At 42.7% G+C, this 13,116-nt stretch overlaps 1 protein-coding gene across 2 annotated transcripts in view; it reads left to right on the top strand.

Annotated features, from left to right (window-relative positions):
- The window catches only part of LOC147105205 (copine-8-like), a 776,136-nt gene that overhangs the window by 682,894 nt on the left and 80,126 nt on the right, over positions 1 to 13,116 (top strand). The gene's annotated exons all lie outside the window — the stretch shown is intronic.

The following is a 13,116-nucleotide window of genomic DNA, read 5'->3' as shown; positions in this document are numbered from 1 at the left end:
GAATTCTACTGAGAATCATCCTTGAAAACATTCCACATTTCATATTGTACCTACACTCCAAAAATTGTCATCTAATACAAAATCCTATTAAGGATTTCTTCTATTATTTACTGGAAGTAAGCCTGTTAAAATAAGATTGTATTAGCACAATGATGCATAACATTTTGAAACATGTGGATTACTCCTTTGACAAAAGAAGTATAGTCAACACAAAGTTTATCTGAAACGTTTCATTAGCTTTCCTCATTTCTCAATTTAATTCCCAATTATTATTATAGTTTGGCTGTAACATTTGCTCCTTCTCATCCTATTTTGTAGTTTGATTACTGGTGGTGTAAAACAATGGTCCATTTTACATGTTGATGGTGCATGTTTGGAGGGAACTTAGACAACCAGTTGGTACATCTATGCATACAGTGGCAGGATAATTCACCAAATCCTGAATATGCAGTTTTTAAAATATGTAAATTGTGGTAACATTCCTTATAAAGTAGGTGACAAACAATTTGAGGTAGAAATGAAGCCCAGTAGCTTTGTAGAAACTCACAACAATTTTTATGTTATGTTTTCTAACTGAGAAACCTAGGTAGGGTTGCCATTTCTGGTTTGATGTATTCCTGAGGTCTGATCACGTGAAGCCTGACCATGTCGCGTTTGATCATGACACGTCCAGTCACGTGACATCTGATCACATGACATCTACCCGCAGTTTGCAAATGTTGTTGTATTATTACCCCACAGTTTTCGATGAAATCTACTCAAGTAGATGATGCATACAATTTGTAAAACTTGGATTGTAGTTTAATCTTTGTTTCTGATTTCAAATCTCTGATGTTGATTGCGTATGAGAGTAAATACTTGAGGTCTCGCGTCTGAGATATTAAAATTGTCTTTCAAAATCAGGCAAACAGTGTTATCAGATAATTAGGCTGTGTAATTTCAATGCTTAATTTATTTTCTGCTATTCAGAGCAGGATTAACATTCTTGGCATAACAACAGAAAATGCTGGAAAAACTCAGCAGGTCAGGCAACATCCGTGGACAGAAATTTGAGTTGACGTTTCGGGTCGAACCCTTCTTCAAAATTTCTGTCCACGGATGGTGCCTGACCTGCTGAGTTTTTCCAGCATTTTCTGTTGTTATTTCGGATTTCCAACATCCGCAGTATTTTGCTATCGTATTAACATTCTTGGCCATTGCTTTAATAGTTAAATGGCCATCAAGTCATTTGAGAAGTACAAAATGAATGTTATTGTAGGTGAGTCCTGATTGGCCAGATTTCTGCTAGACTGAATAAATCCTATAGTCTAGACCAAACTCACCTAGCAGAAACTGAAGTCGTTAGCATTTGTAATAATTATCATTAAAATAGTATAAAAGTGGCAAGCATAACATCCGGATTTCTAAAAGTGGAAAACATCCACAAATTGCCAACCAAATTTCAACAGAACACCACTTTCAAAGATGATGGTTTTCTCTCCCACAACGACCTCTCACAAAGTTAGTCACTGTGGCATCAGAAAAGGGCTCAGGAAAAAGACAGTCTGCTTTATCATTCAGAGATCGCAGCATTAATCTGGCCTTACCTAAATGCCTGCTAATTTGCCCATGGGAGCCATTAGCAATCTCTTGAAGAAAACCTTTATTAACTTACATTTAAACTCAATTCTCATTAAAATATTAAGTGCCTGCAAATTTGAGTTTACAGTTCAAGAAATTTGGGTCAGATACAGGAAAACCAAACTGAACCATAGGACGGAAATTCCACAGGCTGGGGAAAAACTAAAGACTGGAGGAGATTTCCAAACCAGCAGATTTCCTCCCTGTGTAAAATTTGGCCAAAATTTCAGTTGAGGGCGAAACAAGAGTGTATCCCTCTCCACAATCAAAGATTGTTTTGAGGGGGATCCTGGGGAATTCTACCCATTATACTCTCCTGAGTCTGAGAACTGGGGTGACTCCCATTATGGGCCTGGTACCTTTCTACAATGCCCATTTAATTCCTGCAGGAAGGAGAACACTTGAAATAACTTTTGAGTCTTCTACCTTTCAAGGGCCACTTGTTCAGTCTGTTGGATCGGCATGGCGCACCTCCATTTTTGCAGACAACTGTTGGGGTGGATGCCTCTGATGCACCTGTACAGATGAGGTCTGCCTGCATTGCTTATTTAAATATCCCCATCAGCTCAATTTGGGATTAGGGCAACGTCATTTTCAGCTAGTGAATGAAAGTCCTGCTCCACCACACTTCTGGAACTTCGGGACCTATGTCCTTTTCTCTCCAGATTCTAGAAATGTTCTTCTCATAAAAACATAGGAAATAGGAGCAGGAGTAGGCCATTCAGCCCTTGAAGCCAGCTCTGCCATTCAATAAGATCATGGCTGATCCTCAATGTCAACTCCACCTTCCCCCACTACCCCCAAAACCCTTAATTCCCTTAATATCTAAAAAAATTCCCTTAATATCCAAAATTTCCAAGTACATATCTCCAATGGGGTGACATGTTGCCAATTTGGTTTTGCCTGAACATTGGGCCCTGCCCAGTTAAAATGTTGTAATTTGCAAGCCTATTACAGTTTGGTTCAATTCACTTTAGTTCTATTGCAGTCCTATTTGACCCTGAGCTGAACTTCCGACCCCATGTCCTCTCCATCAACAAGACTGCCTACTTCCACCTCCATAATATGGCCCATCTCTGCCCCTGCCTCAGCCCATCTGCTGCTGAAACCCTCATCCATGCTTTTGTTGGCTTGACTATTATAATCTTGGGCATTTTAAAAGAAGTTAGGGAAGAGATAGCTGAGGCACTATTACATATATAGATAAATTCATTAGAAAAGGCAATAGTGTCAGAGGATTGGCGGACAGCTAATGTGATTCCTGTATATAAAAAGTGAGATAGAACAAGTCCAGGCAACTATTGACGAATTAGTTTAACGTCGGTGGTAGGAAAGATAATGGAATCATTCTGCAAATATGCAATCGAAAAACATCTAGAAACTGAAAACATAAGAGTAGTCGGCACGGACTCCAAAGGGAAGGTCATGCTTGACCAACTGTACGGAATTCTTTGAAGAAGTAACAGGTTGGGTAAGTAGACTTCATATATTTGGATTTCCAAGAGGCCTTCGATAAGCTACCGCATAGTAGACAGAACATGTGGAGTCAGGACAAGTAGCAGAATGGATACAGGCTTGCTACAAAACAGAAAAGAGTAGGAGTTAAAGATAGTTGCTCAGATTGGTGAGTGGTGTGAAGTGGTCCGCAAGGATCTTTGCTGGGACCACTGTTGTTCACCATTTACATAAATGATTTGGACTCAAGAATCGGAAGTACAATTTTAAAATTTGTGGATGACATCAAAATTTGTGGGGTGGGGGATGGTTAATACAGAGGAGGACTGTGACAAAATACATGAAGACATTAATAAACTTGTAGAATGGGTATGTAATTGGCAAAATGAACTTCATAGATAAGTGTGAGGTAGTACATCTTGGTGGGAAGAATGAGGTCACAAACTTCTCAAAATAAATGTCTAAATGGGGTAGAGGAGCAGAGGGATCTTGGGGTACAGATGCACAAATCACTAAAAGTAGCGACGCAGATTAATGAGGCCTAAAGCAAACACAGCACTGGGGTTCATTTCTGGAGGAATTGAATTGAAAAGCAGAGAAGTTATGTTAAACTTGTATAGAACCTTAGTTAGACCACACTGAACAGTTCTGGTCTCCATATTATAAAAACAACATACAGGAAACTTTCGATTTACCGGCACCTAAATAACCGGAAATGTCGGTTAACCGGCAAAATTCAGGAGTCGGTTCAGGTAACTTTTATTACTTGCACAGCAACAAATGGAGGAAGGCAAGGGTGTGGCTGCAGTTGTTGCTAAGCTACAGAGACGCTTGCAACTTGTGGACGTTGTTCTGAAACTGTTGCTAAGCAACAGGGTTTGTTGCTTTATACGGAGCTCTAAGGTCCGTATCTTTTACTATAGCGTTCGGTTATCCGGAATTGTTGATGAACCGGCACCACGTCAGTCCCGTCCGTGCCGGATAAAAAAAAGTTTCCTGCACTAGGTGAGAGGTTACACCTATCACGAAAGATCGAACAGGCTGTGGTTCGTTTCTCTAGAAAAGAAAAGGCTGAGGGGTGACCTGATAGAGGTCTATAAGATTATGAAAGGGCTTGAAGGTGTAGATGTAGAGATGTTTCCACTTGTGGGTGAGACCAGAATGAGGAGCCATAAATATAAGGTAGTCATTAATAGATTCAGTAGGTAATTCACGAGAAACTTCTTTACTCAGAGAGTGGTTAGAACGTGAAACTCGCTGCCACAAGGAGTAGTTGGGGTGAATAGCATAGATATGTTTAAGGGGAAGCTAGATGAGCAAATGAGGCAGAAAGGAATAGAAGGATATGCTGATGGGGTTAGATGAAGAAGGGTTGGGAGGAGGCTTGTGTGGAGCATAAACACCAGTATGGATCTGTTGGGCCGAATGGCCTGTTTCTGTGCTGTAAATACTTTGTAATGCTCCCCTGGCCGGCCTCCCATCTTCCACCCTCTTTAAACCTGAATGCATCCTAAAATCTGCTGTCCGCATGCTAACTCGCACCAAGTCCCACTCACCCATCACTCTTGTCCTCACTGACCTACATTGGCTCCCAGTCCAGCAACGCCTTGAAATCAAAATTCTCAACCTAACGTTCAGATCTCTTCATGGCCTCGCCTCTCCCTATCTCTCTAACCACCTCAAGCCCTACTACCCTCTTAGAACTCTGCGTTCCTCCAATTCTGGCCTCTTGTGCATCCCCAATTTCCTTCACCCATCATTGTCAGCCAGTATGATTTGGACAGGTTGGGTGATTGGGCAGAAGCATGGCAGATGCAATATAATGTGGATAAATGCGAGGTTACCACTTTGGTGTCAAAAACAGGAAGGCAGATTATTATCTAAATGGCAATAGATTGGGAGAAGGGGAAGTGCAACGAGACCTGGGCGTCCTTGCGCACCAGTCGCTGAAAGTAAGCATGCAGGTGCAGCAGGCGGTTAAGAAGGCAAATGGTATGTTGGCCTTCATAGCGAGAGGGTTTGAGTACAGGAACAAGGATGTCTTGCTGCAGTTGTACAGGGCCTTGGTGAGACCACATCTTGAGTATTGCGTGCAGTTTTGGTCACCTTATCTGAGGAAGGATGTTCTTGCCATGGAAGGAGTGCAGCGAAGATTCACCAGGCTGATACCTGGGATGGCAGGAATGACGTATCAGGAGAGATTGGGTTGATTGGGCTTGTACTCGCAGGAGTTTAGAAGAATGAGAGGGGATCTCATCGAAACTTATAAAATTCTAACAGGACTAGACAGACTAGATGCTGGGAGGATGTTCCCGATGGTCGGGGAGTCCAGATCCAGGGGTCACAGTCTAAGGATAAGGGGTAAGCCATTTAGGACAGAGATGAGGAGGAATTTCTTCACCCAGAGAGTGGTGAACCTGTGGAATTCTCTACCACAGAAGGCAGTAGAGGCCAATTCATTAAATATATTCAAGAAGGAGTTGATTATATTTCTTAAGGCTAAAGGGATCAAGGGATATGGAGAGAAGGCAGGAACAGGGTACTGACTTTGGTTGATCAGCCATGATCTCATTGAATGGCGGAGCAGGCTCGAGGGGCCGAATGGCCTACTCCTGCTCCTATCTTCTATGTTTCTATGCCTTCAGCTGTCCAGCCCCTAAGCTCTGGAATTCCCTCCCTAAATGTCTCTACCTCTCCTCCTTTAAGATGTCCCTTAAAACCTACCTCTTTGGCCAAGCTTTTGGTCGCCAATCCCAATAGCTCCTTATGTGGCTCGGTGCAAAGTTTTGTCTGGTAACACTCCTGTGAAGCGCCTTCGGATGTTTTACTACCTTTAAAGGTGCTATATTAATGCAAGTTGTTGTTGTAGTAGTTTTTCCGTGTCATATGCAGTCTGATAAAAGGAAAGTCTCACTTTAAATCAAAAACAAAATAAGAAAAAATAGATTGCACTGTATATTCCTTCAAATAGATTTATATTTTTGTAGAAATCCCAAATGAGGAATGGGACATCAATCCTTGATGAGTCCTTATCTATGCTCGTGTCCTTTATTTCACGCTTTTGAAACTCTTATGAGGGAAAAGTTCTGAACGCTACCGCTTAAAATAAAGTAAGATCCTTGGATGTGCAATTCTGATGCACTGCAAATGTTTATCGTCATAACTTGATTTTGAGTCAGCTCTGGTTATGGGTTAATCATAATGTATTCAAGTCTAGTTTCTTTGTCTGTTCTGATTCATTTTATACAAAGGGTACGCAATGCCTTCCTCATGAACACAAAGATTGGCTGTTCACAGAGGGATATCAATAAAATCTATGGAGTAGTCTGGGCCTGATACCAGCTGTTAAATAGGCTACAACTGGAAACAATATGAGAGCATAACACATTCAAAAGAATAATTCATAGTCAAGCACATGGACCCTGATATACCTAAAGAAGGATATACTTGCCATAGAGGGAATACAACAAAGGTTCATGAGATTGATTCCTGGGACGGCGGGACTGTCGTATGAGAAGGAATTGAGTAAACTAGGCCTGTATTCTCTTGAATTCAGAAGAATGAGAGGGGATCTCATTGAAGCATACAAAATTATTACAGGGCTTGCTAGGATGGATGCTGGGAGAATGTTTCCCTTGGCTGGGGAGTCTAGAACCAGGGGCGACAGCCTCAGGATAAAGGGTAGGCCATTCAGGACTGAAATGAGAAGAAATTTCTTCACACAGAGGGTGGTGAATCTTTGGAATTCTCTACCCCAGAAGGCTGTGGAGGTTCAGTCATTGGGTATATTCAAAACAGAAGTCGATAGATTTCTGACTAGTAAGGGCATCAAGGGATATGGCGATAGGACCGGTGAATGTAGTTGAGGCAGAAGATCAGCCACGATCTCATTGAATGGCTGAGCAGGCTCGAAGGGCCGAATAGCCTACTCCTGCTCCTATTGCTTATGTTCTTATAATACGGGGAGTTGGGGATGGAGCAGGGACGGTACACGTAGCGGCCAGGAAACCCAGAAATGCAGAGGTCCTGCCATATTTAACGGCAGGAACTAATTGAATTTTTTTTCTCCATTTCCTGGCTGGCAGCTAGCCAGATTGAGAGAGATTGGCTGGCTGGCTGTCAGGCAGGAAGGCCTGTGCTAGAAAACTACAGCTATGGAGACCGGAGAGGAGGGAGTTAGAAATTACGGAGTGGGGACGGCGGCGGGGTTGGGGGGTGGGGTGGGTGTAGAGATCGCAGAGTGGGTGAGTCCGGCAGATTACAGGGAGGGAGGGAAGCGTATCACAGCAGGTTAGCTTGGGGGTCTGGGGGAGAAGCAGTCCTTCTCCTACTGGCCCACAAGCAGTGCTTTAAAAAGCACTTACTTGCTGGACCCGGCCATTCTCGCCTCGCTTCGGTTGCCAGGTTTCCCGAACCCTTGGAAACCCGGCCCACAACCGTTAAATCTAAAGGGCTGCTAAAATCGGAGGCATGCAACCTCATTAACATAACTAAATTACTGACTTGCTGCTCCTCGAGAACTGGTTACACGGCTGCCCCCCCCCCCCAACCCACCCGGTTAAACCGAAGGTAGGCACATTGGGGTCGGGTTTCAGATTGTTAAGAATTTAATCCCCCCTTTCCCTGGGGGGTTAAAATTCCAAGGCGTTTGACACTCATGCTAAATTGGTAGATACAATATTAGATGCAGCATAGAACGTTAAGGGTCTCAAGCTCTCTTGCACCCTCTGATAGCAGCGAGGTTCCCCAGTTTGCCTTTCACAGTTCTTGGCTGCTGCTTACAGCTCAGGCCTATGGAAAATGGGTGGAAGCAACCTATTTCTAAAGTGCTTATTCAGATTCATCTCTACAGCATTAAATATACTGAAAACAAGTTGATTCTTTTCACATTTAAAAGATTCAGCTCAATTAAATGCCACAGGAATGCTAAATTATCATCTGACACAAAACAACTTCCTTTGAAGATCGGACACAATTCCAACATTATGCAAATATTGGATCTGATCTAGTAATTAATTTGTTCCATGACAGAACACAAAGCATCGCATCTTCTTCCTGAATAACTACTCCAAGTGTGATCTAATAAAAATAACTTGGTTATTACACCCAAAGCTATGTTGACTCCATGGCTGTGCATGCTATAATGTTTTCACCATCTACTTTATTATTGCCTTAGTTGTTTTACTGTTGAGAAAGGAAGAAGCTCAAAGTGCCCCAGAGATAGATTTAATGGAGCTCATTTGTTGCATAGTTAAAAGGCAATTTTTGGTAAAATAGCAAAAAGTTCTTCCTTACTTTTAAATTGTCATTAATTATTCACTGGCAGAGAATTGACCTTGGGGGCAATTTAATGATCTCCCTGATCTTTTACATAATCTACACTGACCTGTCTTCTGAATCTTCCGTGCCACCATGGTCGCTAGGGTAAATTTGTGGGGGTGAAAAGTTCATGACTATCTAATCTTGGTAAGTCATTTGGGCTTTCCTGACAAGCTATCTCTTTTATAGTAGTTCACAATGGATGCAGTTGTCAGTGCAAAATGCTATCCTGTCGAAGAAATCTTGACTGCTAAGGGAAAGAAAATGAGCTGACATTTTACACTCATTCCTCATTAGTGAAGAAGTCTTAAATAGCATGCCAACTTGAATATTCCTGTTTCTGTGCTGTATGTTCTATGTAATTCTGGACTGCAACTCCTGTGATTCAAAAAAAAATTAAAAGTGGGTTATAGTGGATCAGTTGCAAGATAACACATATAAGTGGAACAGCAAAGGCCCCCACAACATCCCAGCTGTAGTGCTGAAGAATTGTGCTTCAGAACAAGCTTGGAAAATCATAATGGCCCGTATTTTCCGATCGGAGGCTTCCTGTGTGCGGAGGCCTCTGATCTGGAAAAAAATCAACATCCTTACCTGAAGGCTCCCGAGGTCCAGCTATTTCCGCTCCTGGGCCTCTCCACGATGAAATACGCAGGGCCCACATATCCCAGGGGCGCATGCGGTTCGCAAACATAGAAACATAGAAAAACAGGAGCAGGAGTAGACCATTTGGCCCTTCGAGCCTGCTCCACCATTCAATATGATCATGGCTGATCCTCTATCTCAATACCATATTCCCGCTCTCTCCCCATACCCCTTGATGCCTTTAGTGTCGAGAAGTCTATCTGTATCCTTCTTAAATATATTCAGTGACTTGGCCTCCACAGCTGTCTGTGATAGAAAATTCCACAGGTTCACCACCCTCTGAGTGAAGAAATTTCTCCTCATCTCAGTCCTAAATGTCCTACCCCGTATCCTGAGACTGTGACCCCTCATTCTAGAGCCCCCAGCCAGGGGAAAACATCCTCCCTGCATCCAGTCTGTCTAGCCCTGTCAGAATTTTATACATTTCCACAAGAACCCCTCTCATTATTCTAAACTCTAGTGAATACAGGCCTAGTCGACCCAATCTATCCATACAACAGTCCTACCATCCCAGGAATCAGTCTAGTGAACCTTCGCTGCACTCCCTCTATGGCAAGTATATCGTTTCTTAGGTAAGGAGACCAAAACTGCACACAGTACTCCAGGTGCGGTCTCACCAAGGCCCTGTATAACTGCAGTAAGACATCCTTGCTCCTGTACTCAAATCCTCTTGCAATGAAGGCCAACATACCATTTGCCTTCCTAACTGCTTGCTGCAGTTGCATCTTTGCTTTCAGTGACTGGTGTACAAGGACACCCAAGTCCCTTTATACATCAACATTTCACAATCTATCACCATTTAAATAATACTCGGCCTTTCTGTTTTTCCTACCGAAGTAGAGAACTTCACATTTATCCACGTTATACTGCATCTGCCATGTATTTGCCCACTCACTCAACTTGTCTAAATCGCCTTGAAGCCTCTTTGCATCCTCCTCACAACTCACAATCTCACCTAGTTTTATGTTGTCAACAAACTTGGAAATATTACATTTGGTTCCCTCGTCCAAATCATCATTGATATATATTGTGAATAGCTGGGGCCTAAGCGCTGATCCCTGCGGTACCCCACTAGTCACTGCCTGCCACCCCGAGAAAGACCCATTAATTCCTACTCTCTGTTTCCTGTCTGCTAACCAATTTTCAATCCATGCCAGTATATTACCCCTAATCCCATGTGCTTTAATTTTGCATTCTAACCTCTTATGTGGGACTTTATCAAAGGCCTTCTGAAAATCCAAATACACTACATCCACTGGTTCTCCCTTGTCTATTCTACCAGTTACATCCTCAAAAAACTCCAGTAGGTTTGTTAAACAAGATTTCTCTTTCATAAATCCATGCTGACATTGTCTAATCCCATTGATATTTTCTAAGTGTCCTGTTATCACGTCCTTTATAACAGACCCTAGCATTTTCCCTACTACTGATGCTAGGCTAACCGGTCTGTAGTTCCTTGTTTTCTCTCTTCCCTCCTTTTTTAAATAATGCGGTTACATTTGCCACCCTCCAATCTGCAGGAACTGTTCCATTATCTATAGAATTTTGGAAGATGACAACCAATGCATTCATTATTTCCATGGCTACCTCTTTTAGTACTCTGGGTTGCAGATTATCAGGCCCTGGAGATATATCAGCTTTCAGTTCCATTAATTGCTCCAGCACTATTTTTTTACTAATACTAATTTCCTTTAATTCCTCCTTCTCACTAGACCCTAGCTTCCCTAGCATTTCTGGGAAGTTATTTGTGTCCTCTTCTGTGAAGACAGAACCAAAGTATTTGTTAAATTGCTCAGCCATTTCCTTGTTCCCCATTATAAATTCTCCCGATTCTGACAGTAAGGGACCTATATTTGTCTTCACTAATCTTTTTCTTTTTACATACTTGTAGAAGCTTTTACAGTCCGCTTGTATGTTCCTTGCAAGTTTACTCTCATACTTTTTTTTTCCCTTTTAATCAATCTCTTGGTCTGTTTTTGCTGAACTTTAAACTGCTCCCAATCTTCAGGCTTGCTACTTTTTCTGGCAACTTTATATGACTCCTCTTTGGATCTAATACTATCCTTAATTTCTTTTGTTAGCCATGGTTGGGCCGCTTTTCCTTTTGTGTTTTTGCGCCAGAAAGCAATATATAACTGTTGCAATTCATGCATTCGTTCCTTAAATGTTAGCCATTGCCTTTCCACCATCGTGCCTTTTAATGAAGCTCCCCAATCTATCATAGTCAACTCACTCTTCATACCTTCGTAGTTTCCTTTTGTTTAGATTTAGGACCCTAGTTTCAGATTGGACTTCTTCACTTTCCATCTTAATGAAGAATTCTATCATGTTATGGTCATTCTTCCCTAAAGGACCCCGCACAACAAGATTATTAATTAACCCCTTCTCATTGCACAATACCCAATCTAGGATAGCCTGTTCCCTAGTTGACTCCTCAACGTACTGGTCTAAAAAACTATCTCGTACACACTCCAGGAATTCATCCTTCACAGTATTATTGCTAATTTGGTTTGGCCAGTCTATATGTAGATTAAAGTCACCTATGATTACTCTGGTACCCTTGTTACATGCATTTCTAATTTCCTGTTTGATGCCATCCCCTACATTACCACTATTGTTTGGAGGCCTATAGACAACTCCCACCAATGTTTTCTACCCCTTGGTGCTTCTTAGCTCCACCCAGACTGATTCTACATCTTGATTTTCTGAGCCAATTCTCACGATTGCGCTGATTTCATCCTTTACTAACAACACCATCCCACCTCCTTTTCCTTTTTGCTTGTCGTTCCTAAATATCGAATATCCTTGGATATTCAGCTCCCAGCCTTGGTCACCCTGCAGCCATGTCTCCGTAATCGCAATTATATCCTATCCATTTACATTTATTTGCACTGTTAATTATTCTAGCTTATTACAAATGCTTCATGCATTCAGATACAGTGCCTTTAGATTTGTCTTTTTAACATTTTTAGACATCTTAACATTTTTTTGTACTATGGCCCTATTTGTCTTATTACTATTTTTTCTTACCTAGACCCTATTTGTTAGTGCACTCCTTTGTTTGTATGCTCTGTCCCTTCCTGACACAATCTGGTTATCCTTACCCCAATCACTTCCCTGCACTGCTTCCTTGTCTTTTCTCTTTAGCGTTCTAGATTTCTCTCCACCGGGACCCTCCCCCCGGGACCCTCCCCCTCCCCCCCCTTTATTTAGTTTAAAGCCCTATCTACCTCCCTAGTTATTCGATTCGCTAGAACTTTGGTCCCAGCATGGTTCAGGTATAGTCCGTCCCAACGGAACAGCTCTCTCTTTCCCCGGTACTGGTGCCAGTGCCCCACAAATCGAAACACACTTTTCCCACACCAATGTTTGAGCCATGCATTCATCTCCCTGATCCTATTGACCCTATGCCAATTTGCTCGTGGCTCTGGTAATAACCCAGAGATTATGACCTTTGTGGTTCTGCTTTTTAATTTAGTCCCTAGCTGCTCAAACTCTCTCAGTAGAACCTCTTTCTTTGTCCTACCTATGTTGTTGGTACCTACGTGGACCACAACAACTGGATCCTCCCCCTCCCACTCCAAGTTCTTCTCCAGCCTGGAGGAGATGTCCTTTACCATAGGCAACATAGCCTTTGGGACTCACACTCCTGGCTGCAGAGAACAGTGTCTATCCTCCTAACTATACTGTTGCCTACTACAACCACCTTCACTTTTACTCTCCCCCCGCCCCAACTTGAACGGCTTCCTGTACCACGGTGCCGTGGTCAGTCTACTCGTCCTCCCTGCAGTCCCAGCATTTGTCCACAAGGGTTGCAAGAACCTCGAACCTATTGGACAAGTGCAGGGACTGAGGCTCCTACAATATTATCTCCTGGATCCCCGTACCTGCCTCACTTGCAGTCACACCCTCCAGTCCCTGACCACGTTTGAATTCTAAAGTATTTAATCTAAGGGGTGTGGCTGCCTCCTGGAGCAAAAGGTCCAGGTAGCTTTCTCCTTCCCTGATGCCTCACAATGTCTGCAGCTCGGACTCCAGCTCCTCAACTCGGAGCCAAAGGTCCTCGAGCTGCAGGCA

Source organism: Somniosus microcephalus, chromosome 18, assembly GCF_052327205.1.
Source record: "Somniosus microcephalus isolate GS21.2 chromosome 18, FLI_Smic_1.0, whole genome shotgun sequence".
NCBI classification, from domain to species: domain Eukaryota; kingdom Metazoa; phylum Chordata; class Chondrichthyes; order Squaliformes; family Somniosidae; genus Somniosus; species Somniosus microcephalus.
Note: the sequence above shows the minus strand (reverse complement) of the source record. Positions and strands in the feature narration are given on the sequence as shown.